This window comes from Ovis aries, chromosome 4 (genome assembly GCF_016772045.2).
Source record: "Ovis aries strain OAR_USU_Benz2616 breed Rambouillet chromosome 4, ARS-UI_Ramb_v3.0, whole genome shotgun sequence".
Classification (NCBI taxonomy): Eukaryota; Metazoa; Chordata; class Mammalia; order Artiodactyla; family Bovidae; genus Ovis; species Ovis aries.
In genome coordinates this window covers 58,719,829-58,734,617 of record NC_056057.1, presented here as the reverse complement: position 1 = coordinate 58,734,617, position 14,789 = coordinate 58,719,829, and the positions used below count along the sequence as shown (strand labels likewise).

Here is a 14,789-nt window from a genome sequence, read left to right as displayed (position 1 = left end):
CTGATCTCCTCCAGAATGGACTGGTTGGATCTCCTTGCAGTCCAAGGGACTCTCAAGAGTCTTCTCCAACACCACAGTTCAAAAGCATCAATTCTTCAGCGCTCAGCCTTCTTCACAGTCCAACTCTCACATCCACACGTGACTACTGGAAAAACCATAGCCTTGACTAGATGCACCTTAGTCGGCAAAGTAATGTCTCTGCTTTTGAATATACTATCTAGGTTGCTCATAACTTTTCTTCCAACGAGTAAGCATCTTTTAATTTCATGGCTGCAATCACCATCTGCAGTGATTTTGGAGCCCAAAAAATAAAGTCTGACACTGTTTCCACTGTTTCCCCATCTATTTCCCATGAAGTGATGGGACCGGATGCCATGATCTTCATTTTCTGAATGTTGAGCTTTAAGCCAACTTTTTCACTCTCCTCTTTTACTTTCATCAAGAGGCTTTTCAGTTCCTCTTCACTTTCTGCCATATTAGCAGTCACTTATATCTTGAAATACTTTTTTTTCCTTTTAAAACCACCTTGAGGTTATAACCATTTTTACACCCCATACTGAATCACAGCATTTAGTATATTAAAATACATTATGAAGAAGCACATACATAGTACATCACAAACTTTAAAATATTTTGATGTTATATATATATATATATGTAGAAATAGAACTGGTTTTCCTTGTAATCCTATATATTTTATTCATTTAAAAATTTATTCTAAGAAGGGGTCTATAGGTCATAGAAAATTCCCACCAAAGGTATCCATGATACAAAGGAAGGGTATAGGTTATCTTTTGTAAAGGCAACCCCATATATAAGTGATGCCTATATATAAGTTTCTGGCACAGGTCTGTCACCACAAGTGGAGTTACAGCCATGAGATACTCACCCCCTCACGTCTACTCAGGCCTGCATCATCCCTCTCTTTTGCCTACAATATATCTTAGTATCATTCCATTCTATCGTTTTAAGCATCCAGGACCATATCTCAGCTTTTATCAGGCACGTTGATGAGGAAATCAATAGCAATATATAATCTCAGAATGGTTCTCACTACACAGTTCTTCAAGAATCTCTGGGATTCGTGTGACAAGGACAGGGTCAGACTGCGCAACACTGAGAAGAAGCCACTTGTTTTGTTTTTGTTTTTGGAAAGCTCTGACAACTGTCTGTAACCACACCCTTTTATTTATGTATTTATTTTCAGGTTTTGTATCTTCCTGTCTCCCCAGTAAATCAGTTCACTTATCTCTGGGAGTAGAATTAGTAGTAGGTTCTATTCTCCCCCTAAATGTGTGCACTATTATGTAGGAAAAGAAAAGACTCAAAAAGTGGGGGTAAGATGCAAGTAAACATTACTGTGGTGGGGGGCCAGGGAACACACATGATGTGTGACATAAGATCATTCCAGAAAAGGAGGAGTGAGGCGGGGTTGTCCCAACAGCCGGTGGGCCCCAAGGAAACTAGGTCCTTTCTTCTCTGCTTAAAGGGAGTCTTAACCCCCTTAACTCAGTGAGCCTCCGGCAGCAGAGCAACCACACGAACAAGGGGAAGTTTTGCTGGCTGAGGCTACAGGGCAGCAGTTCCCAGCCGTCTTGGCACCAGGGACTGGTTTCGTGGAAAACAATGTTTCCATGCATCAAAAGTGGGGATGCTTTTAGGATGATTCAAATGTGTTACATTTATGGTGCACTTTATTTCTATTATTGCTACATCAGTGCCACCTCAAATCATCAGGCATTAGATCCCCAAAGCTGAGGATCCCTGCTCTAGGGCCACCAGGCTCTTCCTATTAGGGTCAACTGAGTGTGATCCTGCCACTTAGCAAGAACTCTCAGACATTCAAGCCAATGCTACCCAAGCCCAAATTAGGCACTTAACCTTTTAAAAAAGGTTAAAAGGGAATAAAAGCCATATGTACTCTTAGATTTCACATACAGTATTGGGACAGAAATTCAGACTGCTGTAATATAATTGGGCTCAGGCCATACTCATAGAATGGAGCCTACTGGAAATGAGATAATACTATGCCTAGCACATAGTATGCTCTTAAATATTTGTTGAATGAATGAATGAATACTATAGTCAATAGGACAGGACAGAAGAGTGCCTTAGTCTTCTTTAATGATTATATTTAAATCATCATGATAATAGCAAACACTGGAAAAGAGCTTATCATATGGTAGATACTATTTTAAGGGCTTTACACATACTAACTCATTCAGCTGTCTTGATAAGGCTCATGAGTGTTATTTACAGAGGACACAAGTAAAGCCCAGGGATCTTAAATCATCTGTCAAAAATCACTTCGTCAGTAACTACAGGCCTGGGCAGCAAATTCAGGCAGAGTCTGGGGCCTTCACCTCTCCCCTACACTGCCCAGTCACAATGCAGTTTACCTCTACACTGATGACTTTGCATTGAAAAGGAAAATATATATATATATTTTTAAGGGGGTGAGAGATGAAGGAGACCAGGTAGATGTACATGGTCAGAGAAGGAGAGGCTACCACAGGAAGGGTCTGTGGGGAGGGTCCCTCTGGGGAACACAAGGGCAGTTCTGCTTGCCTTCTCCCACCTCAACTATCAGTGGGATCTGCCTGAAGTTGCCAGACACTTTAGCTCAAGGGAGGTATGCTGTCACTTCAGTTGTGTCTGACTCTTTGCGACCCTATGGACTGTGTAGCTCACCAGGCTCCTCTGTCCATGGGATTCTCCAGGCAAGAATAGTGGAGTGGGTTGCCACACCCTCCTCCAGGGGATCTTCCTGACCCAGGGATTTAGCCTGCATCTCATGCATTGTGGGCAGATTCTTGACTGCTGAGCCACCAGTGAGAAGGTAAGGGTCAATCTCCTGGTGAAACAGAGAGTTGGGCACATGTGAGTGATGGGAAGGCGTTCAGAGAGTGGCCACTTGATAAACTTTCCATTTCTGACATCCCCCAAAAGAGGGGGACTTAGTGCATTACCCACACTAGCTAGTTATTTAGCTAATAATCCTGTAGAATAATTTATACTCATTCAATAGGAAGGTTTTCAAATTTTAAACCTATTTTGAAGCCAAACCTCATACCAAACAGCTAACTTCAAGTAAGACCAGATCTATAAAAATAGCTTACAAAAACATGAGAAAATTCACATTCTATTGTGGCCATTTCTTAAATCAAAGACTTATCTCAAGGGGGATAAAAACAGTAGAGAAACCTATATCAAGAGCAGAAACTTTGTTTCTGTGGCCCCAGAGACCTGAGGATCCTCTGTTCAATTTTAACTATTGAAAGGCATCAGTGCTTTCACAGAACCCACCTTTTTAATGAAAAAAAAAAAATTAACTACTACAAGGGCCTGCCAAAAACAAAATTAGCTCAACATTAATGACCATAAAACCCATGTTAATCCTTAATAAATATGGCAGAGTTATTTTCACAACAGCTTTCTTTTAATGTTTCTCACTCTACTCATGAACCATCCTTTAACCTTCCTTTCCCTGAGAACTCACAAACAGAAAGTGATCAAAAGAAGAAAGATGTATTGGTCCACATTCTCCTAAACCCTACAAGTACTGAAGAAATGATGGAATCCTTCAGCAAAAAAACCAGGGCAAAGATGAAGGTAAGATAATAAGGATGATATTTTTAATACAGTGAAGTTTCAGAGAATTGCCATTCTTCATAGGTTATATGACATCAAACTGAAATGACTGAAGGTGATTTCTCCAACTCCATTTCAGCCCTGTGATAGAAAGTAGACAGGCTTTGGGGTGGGAAGAGAAGGCTCACTATACCTTTTAAGATGAAAGGATGCCTTTCCAGTCTAAATGCTTGTTCAAGCCAACTATTATCACAGATTAGCCCTCATATATCTGTTCAAGTATAATAGGGGTTTTCTTTTTTTTAACAGGACAATCCACGTGGGGGAGGAGTGCTGATGTATAGATTCATGAGATAATTTCAGTGGTACTAGAAGTGCAAATTAAAATGGGTCAGTATATCAAAATACATAGTGACATAAGAACTGCAGATACATGTTTTAAAGCAGTTTCTCACACCATTTTTTTTACACTAAATTAAATGTCTGGCCAACAGCTAAAATCACTGATTCACTGAGCTGGTAGGTGTATGCTTTATCATTTCCTTTTATTTCCAGAGCAGCATGATGGTTATTATTTTTTATTCCTCTGAGCTTTCTAACTACTTGCTCTATTTTTCATGCTCAAGGTAAACAGTGACATCTAAGAAAAAACAAGGTTTCCACTGATTCTACTAGTCCTTCAGGCTCCAATGTAAAATTAAATCTAGCATCACCATATTACCAAACTCAGACTACAGAGCTTTTTCATTTATCATCAAATGTACTTTTTAGACTCACCGAAAGTGAAAATTATTTTCGTTTTGCATAAAATGTGACATATGTGACAAAAATGCAGGATTTCAGGAACTATTTCACTCTTTCATGCAATACTAGAATAAATAGAAAAAGAGGGTGGAGAGTAGCGGCTGAAAGTAGTTGAAAGAATGAGTGCTGGAGTCGATCACTCATAGGTCCAAATCCTTCTAGAAGATATGTCACTAATGATACGTGACCTTGGGCAGGTGAAAAGCTCTGGTTTCCTCAAGTAGCCTGGCTTCAGAAACTATTCTCTTTACCACTGTGAGCATATTACTTCTTTACACAGACCAAGATTATTAATCTACATCAACAGGTAGATATATAGGTATTTGTATATACCATCATGTGATGCAAGTAAATTTCATAACAATCTTAACTGGGCAGTTTAACTAAAATTTGAAGCCGAGGAAGGAGAGCTAGTGTCACAAGCATGATTATTATCGTAGTTAATGAAAATACACGTAAAACTTCTAGTACAAAGTCTGACACATAGCAAGCATCAGTGATGCTCCTCCTTTTTCCTTAGAGAAGGCTTTGAAGAATAGAAATGAACTGACCACAGCATATTTAAAATGAGAGAGAAGAAAACATTGAAGAGACAATAAGAATGAGCGAGAAGCTACAAAAGCATACTGCCTTGCTCACAACTTTTTGCAGAGCTAGCCTGGCTTACAAGTTTCCAGTTTAATATTGTTCAGTGACTGACATAATTTACAGTATATTATTTTGCATCTTGAATTACATTCCTTTTTAAAAAAATATTCTTTGCTATATTCCACCCCCAAACTGCAGGTAAGAAAATCAAGGCAAAAATAGAATAACTATTTTACTTAGCCTCTTAGAGCAATTTAAATTCCATTACCGCATGTAAAATGCATTTGTTACATCACAGTTACATTTACTAACAGGATGCTTTCAGAAATAAAGTTATCATCTCCAGCTGCATAAAATGCAGCTGTTTACACACACACACACACACACACACACACACACATGCACACACACCAGCCACCTGTATGCTTTTACTTCTAAACACTGTCCTGACTAGAACTGACTTGACATGGACTCTTAAAAGCAAAAAGCAAACACCTAAAGGCAAGTAACTGCATATCCCTTCCTCCTAACTTGGAAGTATTTTAGGTTAGTAGCACAATCCAGCTTCTTACAGTAAGAAGAGTCTAGCATCTCTTACCCTTAAATGTGTCATGGGGCCAGATAAAGCCTTTAGAAAATGAAGTCAGGCCAAGCAATAGTTGATTCGCTATAAGCTAAGCAAGAAAACCTTTTTAAAAGGGCACCTCACATTTCACGCTCTTTCTGTACACCCCTTTCCCCATCATATCACCCTAGTTCTCCAGTGCTGTTTAAGGAGAAATGCTGTTTAAGGTGAAATTCTGCAATAGAAGGCAACTTGGTTCTCTTTCTACAGCCAGGAGCTGTGCAGCACGAGGAGGTGAGGAGGATTGTCGACAAGAGGCAGAGGAGGGAAGTGGCCACATGGGAGTCTGTGTTCATCAAGATCTGTCAGAAGGCAACTGGAGCAGATAGAAGCTGTGCTTACACAGAGCAACCTCATGTCTGGTATCACCAAGAGTGTGGCTGATCAACTATGTATCTAAGTGGAAGAAGCAATTTTCTTTCAGACTTACCCAGAAGCCAAAAAATTCAGAATACAGCAATGAACTTTCATAACACCATTCAACCATGATCAAAAAAGCTTAAGCCTTGAAAACACAGATTAAGGCTTAAACACAGATTAAAACATGGATAAGGGCATTAAATCTCATGCCCTTATGTATCACTGGAAAAGCAAAAACACTACACCATGACGAAAGTATAAGGAACTTCAAAATTCTTTGTTTCCTCTGATGATTTTTTTAAATATCCTATGTAAATTCTTCTAAAAAGTTGAACTTTTTATTTCCTGCCATACTACTGCCCTAACTTTGTATTAACTCTGTAAAATGAACAATCTAATATTGCGACCAACCATAATTTCTTTCTTCCTTCTTCCAATAAACTTTAATATGTGCAATATTTCATAATAATAAAATTGTATTATTTGTTTCGAAAGAGAGAAGTCTCAGTTCTGGATAACAGATAAAAATCAGTGAAGGGCTGGAATATTCCAAGTCGGGAGTGCCTGATCCCCCCAGATGGGGCTATAAGTCTAGAACTCGGGAGGAATCTGAATCGGATTTGGGAGTCATATGGGCAGTTTAATCAAAGAAAAGTGGATGAGAGCCCAAGAGAGTGCACAGTCTAAAAAGAGAAGATCAAATTCAGAGCTCACGTGAATAGCCACATTTTAAAGCAGGATAAAGAAAGAGGAAACCACTAACCAAAAAGAAGTCACAGAGGTAAGAAAAGAGGAGTGGTGGTAGCTGATGAGGCAAGAGAGGAATTTAGAGACGGGATGGCTGACCAGTAGATGGGGCAGCGACCAATACTATGAGAAGACTTTGGCAGCCTGAAGTCCACATCAGTCTCAGCGAGCTCTCCCGCAGTAAGATGGTAGGATGGTTTGGCCAGTGGATGGAGCATTAATAGGAAATGGTTAAAGAGAGACAGTGAGTGAGAACAGCAATTTAAAGATGGAAATAGAGAGAAAATCAAATCTCTTACGATTATACAGTGGAAGTGAGAAATAGAATTAAGGGACTACATCTGATAGATAGAGTGCCTGATGAACTATGGAATGAGGTTTGTGACATTGTACAGGAGACAGGGATCAAGACCATCCCCATGGAAAAGAAATGCAAAAAAGCAAAATGGCTGTCTGGGGATACCTTACAAATAGTTGTGAAAAGGAAAGAAGTGAAAAGCAAAGGAGAAAAAGAAAGATATAAGAATCTGAATGCAGAGTTCCAAAGAATAGCAAGAACAGATAAGAGAGCCTTCTTCAGCGATCAATGCAAAGAAATAGAGGAAAACAACAGAATGGGAAAGACTAGAGATCTCTTCAAGAAAATTAGACATACTAAGGGAACATTTCACGCAAAGATGGGCTCGATAAAGGAAAGAAATGGTATGGATCTAACAGAAGCAGAAGATATTAAGAAGAAGTGGCAAGAATACACAGAAGAACTGTACGAAAAAGATCTTCATGACCAAGATAATCACGATGGTGTGATCACTCACCTAGAGCCAGACATTCTGGAATGTGAAGTCAAATGGGCCTTAGAAAGCATCACTACAAACAAAGCTAGTGGAGGTGATGGAATTCCAGTTGAGCTATTTCAAATCCTGAAAGATGATGCTGTGAAAGTGCTGCACTCAATATGTCAGCAAGTTTGGAAAACTCAGCAGTGGCCACAGGACTGGGAAAGGTCAGTTTTCATTCCAGTCCCAAAGAAAGGCAATGCCAAAGAATGCTCAAACTACTGCACAATTGCACTCATCTCACATGTTAGTAAAGTAATGCTCAAAATTCTCCAAGCCAGGCTTCAGCAATACATGAACTGTGAACTTCCAGATGTTCCTGCTGGTTTTAGAAAGGCAGAGGAACCAGAGATCAAATTGCCAACATCCGCTGGATCATGGAAAAAGCAAGAGAGTTCCAGAAAAATATCTATTTCTGCTTTATTGACTATGCCAAAGCCTTTGACTGTGTGGATCACAATAAACTGTGGAAAATTCTGAAAGAGATGGGAATACCAGACCACCTGACTTGCCTCTTGAGAAACCTATATGTAGGTCAGGAAGCAACAGTTAGAACTGGACATGGAACAACAGACTGGTTTCAAATAGGAAAAGGAGTATGTCAAGGCTGCATATTGTTACCCTGCCTATTTAACTTCTATGCAGAGTACATCATGAGAAACGCTGGACTGGAAGAAGCACAAGCTGGAATCAAGATCTCCGGGAGAAATATCAATAACCTCAGATATACAGATGACACCACCCTTATGGCAGAAAGTGAAGAGGAACTAAAAAAAAGCCTCTTGATGAAAGTGAAAGTGGAGAGTGAATAAGTTGGCTTAAAGCTCAACATTCAGAAAACGAAGATCATGGCATCTGGTCCTATCACCTCATGGGAAATAGATGGGGAAACAGTGGAAAAGTGTCAGACTTTATTTTTCAGGGCTCCAAAATCACTGCAGATGGTGACTGCAGCCATGAAATTAAAAGACGCTTACTCCTTGGAAGAAAAGTTATGACCAACCTAGATAGTATATTCAAAAGCAGAGACATTACTTTGCCAACAAAGGTCCATCTAGTCAAGGCCATGGTTTTTCCTGTGGTCATGTATGGATGTGAGAGTTGGACTGTGAAGAAAGTTGAGCACCGAAAAATTGATGCTTTTGAACTGTGGTGTTGGAGAAGACTCTTGAGAGTCCCTTGGACTGCAAGGAGATCCAACCAGTCCATTCTGGAGGAGATCAGCCCTGGGATTTCTTTGGAGGGAATGATGCTAAAGCTGAAACTCCAGTACTTTGGCCACCTCATGCGAAGAGTTGACTCATTGGAAAAGACTGATGCTGGGAGGGATTGGGGACAGGAGGAGAAGGGGACGACAGAGGATGAGATGGCTGGATGGCATCACTGACTCGATGGACATGAGTCTGAGTGAACTCCAGGAGTTGGTGATGGACAGGGAAGCCTAGCGTGCTGCGATTCATGGGGTCGCAAAGAGTCGGACACGACTGAGCAACTGAACTGAACTGACTGAGAGAGAAAAAATATTTTGAAGGGAATCTGGGATTTAGCACCCAGATTTTAGAATTCTCTGAAGAGTGATTATTTGCGATGAAAGAGAAGGGTGTTGTTAAATACAGTCCTGTGCACAGGAGGTACTCACAACCAGAGATCTACACTAGAGATTTGGGGCCAGATTAGGGGTTAAAAAAAAAAAAAGAAGAAGAAGAAGAAAAAACTGGTTTATATTGGCAATGACTAGAAATCAATAGGGAATCTCTAGAAAATTTGCTGTCTCGCATACAGGGTTGTCGTTACCATCTTCCTAAATTCCATATATATGTGTTAGTGTACTGTATTGGTGTTTTTCTTTCTGGCTTACTTCACTCTGTATAATTGGCTACAGCTTAAACCAATACAATATTGTAAAGCAATAAATAAATAAATAATGAAGATTTTTAAAAATAAAAAAAATAAAAAATAAATAAAATCTGCTGACTGGTAAACTTAGTGAAGAGATTCAAGATGAGATAGGGAATAGTATCTGTAGACAGCATAATTTTGATCCCTTTTGAAAGTGCCTGTTTGTACCTATTACTTCCAGATACTTACTTTGGCCATATTGTGGGTCACCTTCTCATTATTTAAACTGCACCCTATCCATTAACTGACTTTAAGTCTTCAACACTATGGTACATATGTGTGTGTGGTTTTTTCAATATATTGATTTAAAATTTCTTTCCTCTTTCGTGTCAGTCCAGTTTTAACTCAGTACTCAAGAGACTAAATTACACAAAGCATCTCTTTGGGAATTAGCAGTTATGCCCTGACCTGGTCAGAAGGCAGGAAGTTACACAGCACACTTCCTCCACCCCCACCCTGGGGCACAGCTCCTCCTGCACACACAGGCCAGACTGTGAGCTCCCTTAGAGCAGGTACCAGATCCTGGCAGCTTTTCCAGCCCCTTGGTAGCTTATCCATTGAAGCTATTCAATTAGCATCTAATGAACTGAGTATTGTTCCCCTGCATTGGGTATTCTTTCAATACTGAAGTAAACATTCACCTAATTTCCGGCTACTTGATGATCACTATTATCCCATTTCACTTTTAACATTCCTATTTATCATGCTTCAAGCACAGCCTCTGAAAAGAATCCAAGATCCCCAACAGAATCAATTCCTCCTTTTTCTCTCTACATCTGTTTACCAAACACTTGTTACTGGGTATCATAATTATTTGTGTTTAACGCTCTCTCCCTTTGAACCACAATGAACTCTATCAATGCAAGAGCCTCATCTTATTTATCCCTACACCCACTCCCGCACAATGTCTAGTACACACCACACACTCAGTAAATGTTTGGGAATCAATAGCTCTTATCTCACAATCCAATAAAACCATACGGATTTGATAAAAATATTACTAAGTATTTGTTAGGGCTTCCCTGGTGGCTCAGATGGTAAAGAGTCTGCCTGCAATGAGGGAGACCTGGGTTCGATCCCTGGGTCAGGAAGATCCCCTAGAGAAGGGAATGGCAACCCACTCCAATAGTCTTACCTGGGAAATACCATGGACAGTGGAGCCTGGCAGGCTATAGTCCATGGGGTTGCAAAGAGTCTGACATGGATGAGAGACTTCACTTTCTTTCTTCATTTTTAAATAAAAGAATAATACCTAAAACATAGTATTTCATTTATAAAGTTTATTTTACAAATTACTGTCACCAACTCTGAAAGGCAGGAGATTTACCATTATTTCCAACCTTAAATCACAAAATTATGTATATAGAACAAAACTGATTCAGTCAGCATCAACTTCTTATAACTATATTTAAGTAAGGAGACACTAAATTTTCAGTTTATTCTGCCATACATGTAAATTGCCCCCTTGCAATAAAACAATTTTTACTAATTATTTTCAGAAACAGAGCTATATACTTTTCTACATATAATAAGCTTCAAATAATACATTTTCATGAATTATTTAAACAACAAAATTCTGTAAAACAATTATCCTTCAATAAAAATAAATTAATTAAAAACTAATAAATTAAAAATACAAAACTTCTGAGTTTGGTATTTTAGTAATATTTACAATGTCTGTTTTTAAAGATTAATAGTCATTACATGTAACTTACACTGTAAATTCTATGAAAGATACATCAAGTGATATTTTTGGCTTTCATTTATCAGTTCAGGTCAGTTCAGTCACTCAGTCGTGTCCAACTCTTTGCGACCCCATGAATCGCAGCACGCCAGGCCTCCCTGTCCATCACCAACTCCCGGAGTTCACTCAAACTCACGTCCATAGAGTTGGTGATGGCATTTTAAATAAATTAAAGTTAACACACAGAAGAGTCTGTCTGAATTCTCTCGAAATCTATAATTTTACTTTGGCAATATGAATGGAATGCTGTGATATTCAATCAAACCTAATTTTTAAAACCAAACTTAATACTGGCCTGCTGCTGCTGCTGCTGCTAAGTCACGTCAGTCGTGTCTGACTCTCTGTGACCCCATAGATGGCAGCCCACAAGGCTCCCCCACCCCTGGGATTCTACAAGCAAGAACACTGGAGTGGGTTGCCATTTCCTTCTCCAATGCATGCAAGTGAAAAGTGAAAGGGAAGTCACTCAGTCGTGTCTGACTCTTAGCGACCCCATGGACTATAGCCCACCAGGCTCCTTCATCCAAGGGATTTTCCAGGCAAGTGTACTGGAGTGGGTCGCCAGTGCCTTCTCCTAATACTGGCCTAACGAGAACTAAATAAGATAATTAATCGTTGAGAATGTAATAAAAGATTACATTGCTCATTCTAAAGAACAAAATGCTTTAGGGTAGTAAATTTTCAAGGGCTTCCCAGGTGGTACAGTGGCAAAGAATCCACCTCTCAATACAGAAGACACAGAAGTGAGTTTGACCCCTGTGTTGGGAAGATCCCCTGGATAAGGAGTATTCTTGTCCCACTATTCTTGCCTGGGAAATCCTACGGACAGAGGAGCCTGGTGGCTACAGTTCATGGGGCCACAAAAGAGTTGGACACAACTTAGCGACTGAACAACAAAAGTGACCTTTTATGTGACACCTTACAAGTAGAGGTGTAGCCTGCTCTTTAATCTCAGAATCAAACAGTAACAGAAAATTAGGGGGAAATTTTTTTCAATAAAATGAACTACTCAACACTTGAAGTTTTAAATGAAAACCAATGTGGTATTTTTCCTAAAGCTTTCTTAAAAATCATTGTAAATAAGAAGATAATCAATTTTCATTCAAAAAAGGTTATAGAAGACACCCAAAGAATAATCTCCTATTCTTTGTTTACTAAGTAAATGGGCACTATTTTTATAAAGTTTTTCTGTTTTAAAAATAATACATGTTCATTATTTTTTTAAGGCATACAAACAGAGACAAAAAAAAGACAAAAAAGAAAAATCAAAACAGTGCAGAAAAATAGGAAATTAATATGAAAATGTAAATCCTTCTCATTTTTCCTAGTTTCTTTCCCCAAAAGTAACTATGGTCAATAGCAGAAATCATTTAAAAATTTTCTCTGTATATATGTTTATTTATGTATCTGTACATATTTAGCTTTACATAAACATACTCATACTATTTGCACTCTACATTTTATTCATTTTGACTTAAAATATGTATCTTATACATCTCTTTAACAGTATATACAAAGGTAGCAGATTGGTTTTCATAGCTGTGTAGTATTTCATTGAATACTTATTTCACAATTTATTTTGTACCTATTGAGGTAGACTTGAGCTGCTTCCACTTTCTCACTATCACAAACAATATTACTTTAAATTTCCATGCAGTCTCTAGAAATCATAAATAAGGGCTTAAAATAAGGGCTTCCCTTGTAGCTCAGTTGGTTAAAGAATCTGCAAGGAAAGCAGGAGTCCCAGGTTTGATTTCTGGGTCAGGAAGATCCTCTGGAGAAGGAAATGGCAACCTACTCCAGTGTTCTTGCCTGGAGAATCCCATGGACAGAGTAGCCTGATGGCCTGCATTCCATGCGGTCCCAAGAGCAGGACATGACTTAGCAACCAAACTACCATTCTCATGTGGACACTTAAGATGTTTCCCTGAAATGAGATTTTTTTTACATGACCTGAAGAATACTGAAAAGGTTGAGGAAATACAGCAGCCATCATGGCGTTTCAACAAACCAATCAATTACTCTGTAAATTAACTAAGCATTTATAGGGAAATAAATCTTAGAATATAGTTTATTATCTGATGAAAAAGTCTCCATACATCTCTAAAAAGGACAAAAAGGTAGAAGTAATTATGGAATTGGGGTTCAACATATCAAAGTGAAATATGTCATCAATTAAAAATGAAAGAAGATACTGGTTAAATATAAACCCCAATTCCAAGAAAATTTAAAAGTATCAACTGGAAGGATGTGAAAAATAATCATGTAAAAAAAAGAAAAACAGAACTAGTACACTATATAATAGCCTTCAACCTGCTTACTTAGTACCATCAAATTCTATCAAGTGATAAATTAACCTAAGGCTGAAATTTTAGTTTCAAAACTTTAAAATTATTTTACTCCCTTGAAAATTTCTGCTATCAAATCATTACTTTCAAATTAAAAGATTTCTCAAACTTTGGCATTTTCACATGTTGGAAGGGATTTAGAGACAAATATCTGCTTTATGGTAACAATGGAAATCAACAAGAAGGAAAGAACATTGAATTTAGAAATCAGATGACAGTACACAGAATAATAATTTTTTTTTTTTTAGGTGAGCTAAGTTTAAGAATATTTGAGGATTCCAATACACTTTGGGGCAAGCACTCTTCTTATTCTCCAGAACACCAGAATGCAATTACTAATCAGAGAATAAACAAGGATTCCATTCTGCTCATATTTCTTTTTTTTTTTTTTTTTAAAGAAAATGTTCTCTCTGCTCGGCATAAAGTGGCCGAAGGTTTGGCCTGACATGACAATTTCTGTAAACAAGGCTCCAGATCTGCTCTCAGAATCATATAATTATTTAGATTTTGGATGTGTGTTAAGAAAGGAATTAGAATAAATCCACTTTTAATTTGTCACCATCTACCAGAAACTTTGCCTTATTTTCTGAATAAATCAATACAACCTACGCATATTAACTTAAACACTTCAATTTTCTCATTTAAACATTTAAGTATCTCTGTTTAAAAGTAGTTGATTCTAAAACTAAGAGTAACTGAACCACTGGCTGTCACTTCATTGGGTTTTCCTTTTGGATTTTAAAAACACTGCCCCTAACTAACCATGCTTTTCTGGTGGTTCAGACAGTAAAGAATCTGCCTGTAATGCAGAAGACTCCAGTTAGATCCCTGGGTTGAGAAGATTCCCTGAAGAAGGCAATGACAACTCACTGCAGTATTCTTGTCCTGAGAATTCAACGGACATAGGAGCCTGGTGGGCTCCTACATGGGGTTGCAAAGAGTCAGACATGACTGACTGAACACTTTCACTTTCAACACAACCACAGTCCATTAAAGTAATATGGAAATATGTGTATCAGTTCAGTTCAGTTCGGTTGCTCAGTCGTGTCCGACTCTTTGCAACCCCATGAATCGCAGCATGCCAGGCCTCCCTGTCCATCACCAACTCCTGGAGTTCACTCAGACTCACTCAGTGATGCCATCCAGCCATCTCATCCTTGGTCGTCCCCTTTTCCTCCTGCCCCCAATCCCTCCCAGCAAAATAGAATGCAATGTGGAAAATGTAACTGGAAAACTTTGAAAAGCAG

At 38.6% G+C, this 14,789-nt stretch overlaps 1 protein-coding gene across 9 annotated transcripts in view; it reads right to left on the bottom strand.

Annotated features, from left to right (window-relative positions):
- IMMP2L (inner mitochondrial membrane peptidase subunit 2) overlaps positions 1 to 14,789 on the bottom strand; it is a 958,934-nt gene that overhangs the window by 577,027 nt on the left and 367,118 nt on the right. For 2 of the 9 annotated variants that reach the window (XM_060414763.1, XM_060414762.1), the window contains exon 5: positions 1 to 14,789. This exon is cut by the window's left edge and continues 22,758 nt beyond it; it is cut by the window's right edge and continues 40,651 nt beyond it. The exons of the other annotated variants lie outside the window; for them this stretch is intronic. The gene's annotated coding sequence lies outside the window, so the exon portion shown is untranslated. 9 annotated transcript variants of the gene reach the window in all.